We start from the raw sequence: 9,909 nt of genomic DNA, 5'->3' as shown, positions 1-9,909 counted from the left end.
CTTAAAATACAAAAAAAAAAAAAAAATTAGCCAGACGTGGTGGCACATTCCTGTAATCCCAGCTGAGGCAAGAGAATTGCTTGAACTGGGAGGCACAGGTTGCAGTAAGCTGAGAACATGCCACTGCACTCCAGCCTGGATGACGGGAGTGAGACTCTGTTTCAAAAAAATAAAAAAATAAAAAATGCTGAGGAATGATAGATGTTCAAAAATCTCTTAAAATAAGCCCAAAGCAGGCTGGGCGCGGTGGCTCACGCCTGTAATCCCAGGCAGGCGGATCATGAGGTCAGGAGATCGAGACCATCCTGTCTAACACGGTGAAATCCCGTCTCCACTAAAAATACAAAAAATTAGCAGGGCGTGGTGGCAGGCGCCTGTAGTCCCAGCTACTCGGGAGGCTGAGGCAGGAGAACGGCGTGAACCCGGGAGGTGGAGCTTGCAGTGAGCGGAGATTGCGCCACTGCACTCCAGCCTGGGCGACAGAGAGCGACTCTGTCTCAAAAAAAGCCCAAAGCAGTGCTTTCGGTAAACTTAAAAATAAATATTCTAAGTGCTAAGAAGTGTAATGGTACATAATGTGAATTTTATAATCATTGGCAGATTAGATGAACTATGTTAACTATATTAATATTAAACTATGAAATGAATCGAGGAAAGTCCCCCCTTTTTTTTTTCTAGGCCTTGACCATTTAAAATAACATTATAATTCAGTAAAAGTTGCAGTGGTTGGGTCGCGGCTACCGCTCTCCGGCGGCGCGTCTCCCGCGCTTGGTACAGCTCAGCCCGTCTCCCCCGAAGCCGCGAGCCCGCGCCTCTCAGTCGATGGAGCCCGCAGCCCCCTGTGTGGCCCGCGGCAGCTCCCCGCCCGCTCGCCCCTCGCCCGCGCCGGCCATGGTCAGTCCGCGCCGGGCCCCGTACCGCTCTGGAGCCAGGGGCCCCCTAGGGGGTCACGGCCGCCCCGCGCGGCCCCTCGCAGTGCGCGCTGTCCGCTAGCGCTCCTGGCCGGCCAGCCCCCGAGGCCCGCAGCCTCTGCAGCTCCGGGCCTGCTCGGCCCCTCCCATGAAAAGTGCTCGGGTCTTCGGGGCGCTGGGTGCCACCGGTCCCTCCTCACCTGGGCTCACCCTCAGGGGTCTGACCCTGAGTGCAACAAGCTGCTGGCCTGGAGCGGCGTCCTCGAGTGACAGGAGAAGCGCAGACTCTACTCCGACTCCACTGTAAAGTTGAAGCGCGCCCTGCTCTGCCAAGCCTACGTGAACCTGGAGACCAACCAGTGGCAGCTGAAGCTGATCATGCAGCTGATCCCGCAGCAGCTGATGGCCACGTTGAGACCCCTGTTCCGCAACTCCCAGCTGGCACAGTTCCACTTCAGCAACAGAGACTGCGGCTTGCTCAACAGGCTCTGCCGCATCATGAGCAACGGCTTCGCGGGCTGCATGCAGTTTCCCCACATCTCCCCCTGCAAGATGTGCGTGCTCATGTTCCTGTACTCTTCCAGGACGAAGATCTTCATGGGCTTCATCCCCTATGACCAGAGCGGCTTCGTCAGCGCCATCCGGCAGGTCATCACTACCCACAAGCAGGCAGTGGGACCTGGTGGTGTCAACTCAGGCCCAGTCAACAAGAAGTTCCTGGCGTGGAGCGGCGTCATGGAGTGGCAGGAACCCAGGCCTGATCCCAACAGTCGGTCCAAGAGGTGGCTGCGGTCCCACGTCTACGTGAACCAGGGGAGATCCTGAGGACCGAGCAGTGGCCGAGGAAGCTGTACATGCAGCTCATTCCGCAGCAGCTGCTGACCACCCTGGTGCTGCTGTTGCAGAACTAGCGCCTGGTGCACTTCCACTTCACCAAGGACCTGGAGACGCTGAAGAGCCTGTGCCGGATCATGGACAATGGCTTCGCCGGGTGAGTGCACTTTTCCTACAAAGCGTCGTGCGAGATCCGTGTGCTCATGCTCCTGTACTCCTCTGAGAAGAAAATCTTCATCGGCCTCATCCCCCAGGGCAACTTCCTCAATGGCATGCTGCAAGTCATTGCCAACCAGCGCAGGTCCTGCAGTGGAACCTGGAACAGGAGCAGCAGCAGCAAGGAATGGGGGGTAGTGGCTACCCTGGATGGGCCCCTTCAGGAGTCACAGACTAGGCCCCCGCAGAGACTGGTGACACGCTTCTGAGCAGGGGCCCCGGGGGACTTCGACTGCCCAGCAACATGGAGGATGGCGTCCTGAGGCCTCCAAGGACAGTCTTCACCACTGTACGTTTCCCCAATAAAGCCTTTTAAAAACCAAGAAAAAAAGAATTCAGTAAAAAGTCAACTAACACTCAGCTGTGAACCCATGTAATCGTGGGATCTTTCCCAATGCAAGACTTTTAAGGACAATTCCAAACTTTTCTGTGCTAATTGATCTATTTATACCATCCTTATTTCAGAGTCAATTTTGGTAATTTGTATTTTTACTAGGAAATCAGCTATTTTCTTTAGGATTCCAGTTTGTTGCCATGGGTTTCTCTTATTATAATTTTAATTTCTCCTCATTTGTAGTTTTCTACAGAATTCTTAATTTTATTCCTTTTGCTCAGTCTTTTTTCTTAATCAGAATAGATCTTTTTCATCTTTTGCAAAGGATTTTATATTTATTTGTCCATTCTACTGTTTTCTATTAAATTAATTTTAGCTTTTGTCTTTATAAATCCTCTTTCTAATTTTTATTTTTATTTTTATTTTTTTTTTGAGACAGAGTCTCACTGTCGCCCAGGCTGGAGTGCAGTGGCGCGATCTCGGCTCACTGCAACCTGCGCATCCCAGGTTCAAGTGATTCTTCTGCCTCAGCCTCCAGAGTAGCTGGGACTACAGGCGCCCGCCACCATGCCCAGCTAATTTTTGTATTTTTTTTTTAGTAGAGATGGGGTTTCACCATGTTGGCCAGGGTGGCCTCAAACTCTTCACCTCGTAATCTGCCCACCTCGGCCTCTCAAAGTGCTGGGATTACAGGCATGAGCCACTGTGCCCGGCCGTCTTTCTAATTTTTAAAAATTGACTTTGTTGCTCTTTTTTTTAATTTCTTGAAATGAAATCTAACATTATTTTTATATTATTTTATGAAAACATTAAGGTACACATTTTCTTCTGAGTAATTTCCACTGTGTCATTTGGATTTTGGTAAAAAGTCTTCTTTTTCGTTGCTCTATAGATATTTTATAACTTAAAACATTTTTTTCTGTGTATGGTTTCTTGCTATCTTTACATTATTTGTTTTCAATCTGTTGGCTTGAAATCAAGGAGTGTGGTTTTTAGAGTCTGTTAAGGTTTTCTTCTTGGTCAAATATGACTGACTTTTGTAAATATTCTATCGGTATGAAAACATGTTTTCTTGTTGTTCGAGGGATGTTAGATCTTACACATAGATACCACATCATTTATTAATTGTATTATTTAATTCCTATGCCATCCCACATTTGCTATATACCAAATTTATCCAATTCTGAAAAAAAAATTTAAGTTTTCCAATATAATTTTATTTAATCAAATTTTTCTTGTATTTCTTACAGGTTTTGCTTCATATATTTAGCTATTATGTTGTTTCATATCTGCACTTATACATTCTCAGTCTGTGATTATCTAGACATATTTCATCTATATATGTCTTTATATTGACTTATTTGTTCTACATTTTGTTGCTCACTACTGAAGCAGTGTTGTTTGTCTGGGGTAATACTCGAGGTTCATTGCCTCACACCAAAGAAATCAAGGAAACAGACTAACAAGGAGTGAGTTTAAGAGTGAAAGTTTAGGCCGGGCGCGGTGGCTCAAGCCTGTAATCCCAGCACTTTGGGAGGCCGAGGCGGGCGGATCACAAGGTCAGGAGATCGAGACCACAGTGAAACCCCGTCTCTACTAAAAATACAAAAAAAAAATTAGCCGGGCGCGGTGGCGGGCGCCTGTAGTCCTAGCTACTCAGGAGGCTGAGGCAGGAGAATGGCGTGAACCCAGGAGGCGGAGCTTGCAGTGAGCCGAGATGGCGCCACTGCACTCCAGCCTGGGCAACAGCGTGAGACTCCGTCTCAAAAAAAAAAAAAAAAAAAAAAAAAAGAGTGAAAGTTTAATAGGCAAAAGAGAAAAGCTCCCTTGTGCAGCAGGAGGGGGTTCCAAACGGATCTCCTGGTACCTGGCAAGATGCGGCTGGTTTTACAGATGGGCTTGAGAAGGTGGTGTCTGATGTACATAGGGTGCAGATAATTGGTTGGACCAGTGTGCCATTTGCATAGCATCCGAAGAGGCTGGCCACTGCACCCTAATCTTTTATTATGCAAATGAGTTTTCTACCTAGCTGGCACCATGTTCCCTGTTTCTTTACTGCACATGTGGTGACAAAGAAAATGGAAGATGGAGCTTCCATGTTGAACATGCCTGGCCCCCAGGTAGCCTTTTCCTATTGACACAGCTGCCATCATTCACCTGTGCAAGCTTCCAGCTTGTTTATCTATGTCTGCAGCTCGATTTTACTGGCTGCTGTTTGTTAGAAAAGAAATGGTTTTGAGTGAAGCCTCACCGAGGACTCTCTTACCCTCACTAACTGCCTAAATAATTTCTTTTCAGCTCCTGTATCACTACCATTTCTTCCCTTCTTTATCATCTTGTAGTTTCTCTTATGGTTAATCTATCACCTGGCTAGAGTCACTTCTTAAGTATTTTCTTAAGGTGGGAAAATGTAGGCATTAGTCTTTGACTTCTTACATACCTACAAATAATTTCTTCCTATCACTCTGACAACTAAATGATTCTTTGGTTGGTCAATAAATTCTTGAGTTGGAGTCCATGCATTTCAGAAGTCTGCAGATATTCCACTAACTTCCAGCTACTGCTGATGCACAAGAGGTCTGATTTGGTTTGCATTATAATTAATAAGGCAATTTATTTTTTCTGAGTGGAAAAGTTTGTAAAGACTTCTTTTTTTCCTTGGAGTTCCAGAATCTTTCCAGGGTATTGCTAAGGGTGTGTGTATGTGTGAATTTATCAATCAAGCCTGAAACTTGGTGAATCCATTCAATCTGTAGATTCAAGTATTTCTTGGTCCAAAAATTTTTCTCCTTTCTTATGTTGCCTTTCCTTCTATGTGCCTTTTTCCCCATCATCTCCCAATATAATATACTAAACTTCTTGGATCTATCCTCAAAATGTCATATACTTTCTCTCACGATTTTAATTGCTTTTGTGAACCCAGAAAATCTGAGACAGGTCTCAGTTAATTTAGAAAGTTTATTTTGCCAAAGTTGAGGATGTGCCATGACACAGCCTCAGGAAGTCCTGGTGACACGTGCCCACAGTGGTCAGGGTAAAGGTTGGTTTCATACATTTGGGAAGACATGAGACATCAATCAATGTAGTTAAGAAGTACATTGGTTCAGTCTGAAAAAGCAGGACAACTTGAACTAAAGGCAGGAAGCAGGGAGGGAGCTTCCAGGTCACAGATAGGTGACACACAAATAGTTACACTCTTTTGAGTTTCTGATCAGCCTTTCCAAAGGAGGTAAGTCAGATATGCATCTATCTCAGTGAGCAGAGGAGTGACCTTGAATAAAATGGGAGGCAGGTTTGCCCTAAGCGGTTTCCAGCTTGAGTTTTCCTTAGTAATTTTGGGGGCCCAAGATATTTTCCTTTCACATTTCCCCCTTTTCCTTTTTAAAAATCTTTTGGAGAAAGCATTTTACAAGAAAACGAGTCTCTGGTCTCAGGTTTCATCTGATCTCTCATGGCTAGGACAGTTTATTCCTAGCTGGGTAGTCCCAAAAGCTCATTTTTAGCAGGTTGTGAAGTCTCATGTCCTGTGAAGAGAAAATAGCAGGGAGGAAGAGAGAAAAAATAAAAGAATAATCCCAGAAAAATCGATATCGGCCACATTACTCTGAAGTCCATACATTAGTAGGCAGCTATGAAAGTGGCTTATGTATGTAAATAGTTTGCTGTTATTTTCTTCTGAAGTTCAAGTTGTCTGGCTTCAGTTCACAGAGTCTTAAGAAAACACAGCTTAGTGTTCAGTGACTCCGAATTAGGAAAAATGGAAAAAAGAAGGAAAAAAATTGAAAGCATTATTTTGAAGACTTGTAGCCAAGAAAAATTGGAATTCAGTCTGAACTGTAGAGAATATTATAAATTGAAAAAAAATTAGGCAAGACTAGAATCTAACAACAGGTCTACTGAAGTTTTGAAACACAATTTTTCTCTCTCCAGTTTCTCATTTTTACTGAAGACAAATCATGGTAGGACTGGTTTTTTTTTATTATTATTATACTTGGCTAATTATTTGTATACAGTGCAGGAAGAATAATTAGTTTTTACATAGGCTTTTAAATTGGCTTTGATGGAACTTTGTTCCATAGGAGGAATCTCAGATAAGACTTTTTAAAGCTGAGCCTAGCCATGGATTTGTGCCATAAAATAGCTATGATTTGGGTGAATTTTCTCTCCTCTTGAGGTTCCAAGATAAACCTGGGATTCTTCACCTGTCAGAAAGTGACATTCTTTACTTACCACAGGTCAGACTCCATACAGGGACTGTGTACACAAAATATGAGGACAGTTTTTCCAAGGGCTTTATTGGCTCCATAAGTTAAGTTTGATTCCTTAAAGGAAAGCACACCATTCCAGTCAAAGCCTTACTAAAATAACCAGTTTCTCTAATTGTGGCCTATTGCAAAAGAAAACAGATTCTTATTGCACTTATTCAAATAACTATAATGCCATAAATTAAGAATACTCACAGAATAGTTTCCAAATTCTGGAGAAATCAGGTAGAGAGAAACAAATATGCTCCAATTTTTTTTTTTTTTTTTTTTTTTTTTGAGACGGAGTCTCGCTCTGCCGCCCAGGCTGGAGTGCAGTGGCCGGATCTCAGCTCACTGCAAGCTCCGCCTCCCGGGTTCACGCCATTCTCCTGCCTCAGCCTCCCGAGTAGTTGGGACTACAGGTGCCCGCCACCGCGCCCGGCTAGTTTTTTGTATTTTTTAGTAGAGACGGGGTTTCACCGTGTTAGCCAGGATGGTCTCGATCTCCTGACCTCGTGATCCGCCCGTCTCAGCCTCCCAAAGTGCTGGGACTACAGGCTTGAGCCACCGCGCCCGGCATAAATTTTGTTCACAGGAGTATACTCAATTGTTAAAAGCTGTAAATAGCTTAAAAGAAAAGTTTTAACTATGCAAAACAAACTTTCAGCAATGTTTTAAGCAAAAGGCCAAAAAGATTACTTCAGTTTTCTATGGGTTCAGTTAATTCAGTTAACTCCTCTTCTGTTTGATAGTCATGAACATTTCAGCTATCCATGAGAGTTCTGAAAGTTTTTTCCTTTATTCCAATGTCACAATTTCCAAAGTCATCAGAAAACTTGCATTTAAGTGCACCTGTTAGAGTCCTATAGCTGATTATAAACCGACCTTTTAAAGAAGATTTAAAACAAGACAAAACAAGACAATTGTCTGTGAATGAAAAAAATGTTTTAAGGCAGCCATAGTTAAAAGACAGAATTGGTCAGGCACAGTGGCTCATGCCTGTAATCCCAGCACTTTGGGAAGGCAAGGTGGGCGGATCACCTGAGGTCGGGAGTCCGAGACCAGCCTCACCAACATGGAGAAACCCCATCTCTACTAAAAACACAAAATTAGCCAGGCATGGTGGCACATGCCTGTAATCCCAGCTACTCAGGAGGCTGAGGCAGGATAATCACTTGAACCTGGGAGGCGGAGGTTGCAGTGAGTCGAGATTGCACTGTTGCACTCCAGCGTCGGCAACAAGAGCAAAACTCTGTCTCAAAAAAAAAAAAAAGACACAATTGACAAGGAAATTTGTTACCTCTGTGGCACAAAATAATTTTAACATAACAATTATGATTATTACTGATAATGTACACTAAGTTGTATCAGAATTACAGGAGTTTCCCATAATTTTGGAACACATACCAATAACATATTTATACAAACACAGTCCAAGAAAACCAAATGCCATTTCATATTTGACAATGCTTCCTATATAATTTTTATACCAAATAAGCCAAATTATGTCATTTTTGGACTTTAGAGAAACTAATATTGTAAAGGATTAATTAGGTTAGAAAAAGACATAATTTATAGTTTGATTTTGGAAAGTTTGTCAAATATAAAAGGTTTAAAACTCTTGATATTACAAAATAAGATTACAGGTCACTGTAAAGTCATTTATTTAACCAACATGATAATTCAAGCATTTTTAAAAAAGTGAAAAACTTCATTCTTTGAGAGAGGAGACTTAATTGTCTAAATAAGAAGCCCTAATAAAAATAGCATGAAGCCAATTACATTTGTTTTTCAAAATTTTGTAAACAATCCATAAAATTTAATCTTGATTATAAAATATAACTTCAATAAGCTTTTTATAACCTTTATTAAGAAGTTGGTTAATGCTTCAAAAAAACCTTGTTAATCTGACACAGGGGTCCATATACTGGTTTTGTATCAGTGTGCCTTTGACATTAATCATTAATTTATAGAGAAACTGAACTTATTATATCTTTCAAAATTGGCCCTTACAGTCTTACTCGCTCACCTCTTCTGTGATAGTTCCTGGGCCTTGAGGAGTTGAATAGCTTTAATTTCTTGCCCTGTGTCTCCGGAATGCAGTTTGTTTTGACTGGCATCTTCTATGGGGCCTGAAGATGAGGCTTTAATTGCTGTCAGTGTTTAAGATTTAGCAGGACTTGGTGTCCTTTTTCAGACCCAGGAGTTAAAGCCCTGTAACTCAGTGTTACAAGACTTTAAAAGCACATACAGGAAAATACATGGATATAATAACCTTTGTTTTAAAAAAAATTTATCTCAATTTTTTTCCCTAAGCCAACCAAAACTTAATAATAATATGAGAACTTGATTATATAAAAGTTTTTGGTGTTTTTTTTAAATATATAAATCCCCTTATTGTGACTTACACTGACTGTTCATGACATGGTCAGACTTTCTGATTTGTTCTGAACATCCCTTCTTTTTAAACAACCAGTTATTTTATTTTAGGACTAAATTTACCATACAAGATTATTTGTTATATAAAATTATTTCTCTTTAAGCATTTTTATCTAAAATAAATAAATAAATAAATAAATAAATAAATAAATAAATACCACAGCTGGGCACGATGACTCACACCTGTAATCCCAGCACTTTGGGAGGCCGAGGCGGGCGGATCACGAGGTCAGGAGTTCGAGATGAGCCTGACCAACATGGTGAAACCCTGTCGGTACTAAAACTACAAAAATTAGCTGGGTGTGGTGGCACATGCCTGTAGTCCCAGCTACTCAGGAGTATGAGGCAGGAGAATCGCTTGAACCCGGGAGGTGAAGGTTGCAGTGAGCTGAGATCATGCTACCACACTCTAGCCTGGGCAACAGAGTGAGACTCCATCTCAAAAAAATAAAAAAAAAAAGCATCTTTATTTTTATAACTTTCTTTACATCTTTTTAAATTCCTGGTTCCTTTCCTCTTGTTTTATCCATAACCTTTAATAAGCTTTGAATTAGACAAAACTTCTTCACCTTTTTTTTAAAAAAAGGATATACTTTTCCTTTAGCAAGAGTGTTTTCCTACTCTATATATATATGTTGGAAAATACCCAAATAATGAAATATCTATTCTCTAAGTTTATATTCTAAATTACGACTAGTTTGTCTATAAGTATTTATCCCCATATATTTACCTAATTGTTTAAATTGTTTACCTGGATTATTTATGAAAACTGTGATAGTCATGATTTAAAGTTATTAAACCACTATTGCAAAATTATAACTGAGACAGTGAAGAAAAGATCTGACCTAACTGACTCCATATTGCTCTTAACCTCCAAGTTTTTCTTGTTTATTGCTGGGCATAGGTCAAACTAACTTTGGGAAGACCTTAG

At 41.7% G+C, this 9,909-nt stretch overlaps 1 pseudogene; it reads left to right on the top strand.

The window, feature by feature from the left end:
- The first annotated feature begins 738 nt into the window (after positions 1-738).
- LOC713230 (prostate tumor-overexpressed gene 1 protein pseudogene) lies at positions 739-2,139 on the top strand (annotated as a pseudogene).
- Positions 2,140-9,909: the final 7,770 nt, after the last annotated feature.

This window comes from Macaca mulatta, chromosome 2 (genome assembly GCF_049350105.2).
Source record: "Macaca mulatta isolate MMU2019108-1 chromosome 2, T2T-MMU8v2.0, whole genome shotgun sequence".
In the NCBI taxonomy this organism is placed as follows: domain Eukaryota; kingdom Metazoa; phylum Chordata; class Mammalia; order Primates; family Cercopithecidae; genus Macaca; species Macaca mulatta.
Note: the sequence above shows the minus strand (reverse complement) of the source record. Positions and strands in the feature narration are given on the sequence as shown.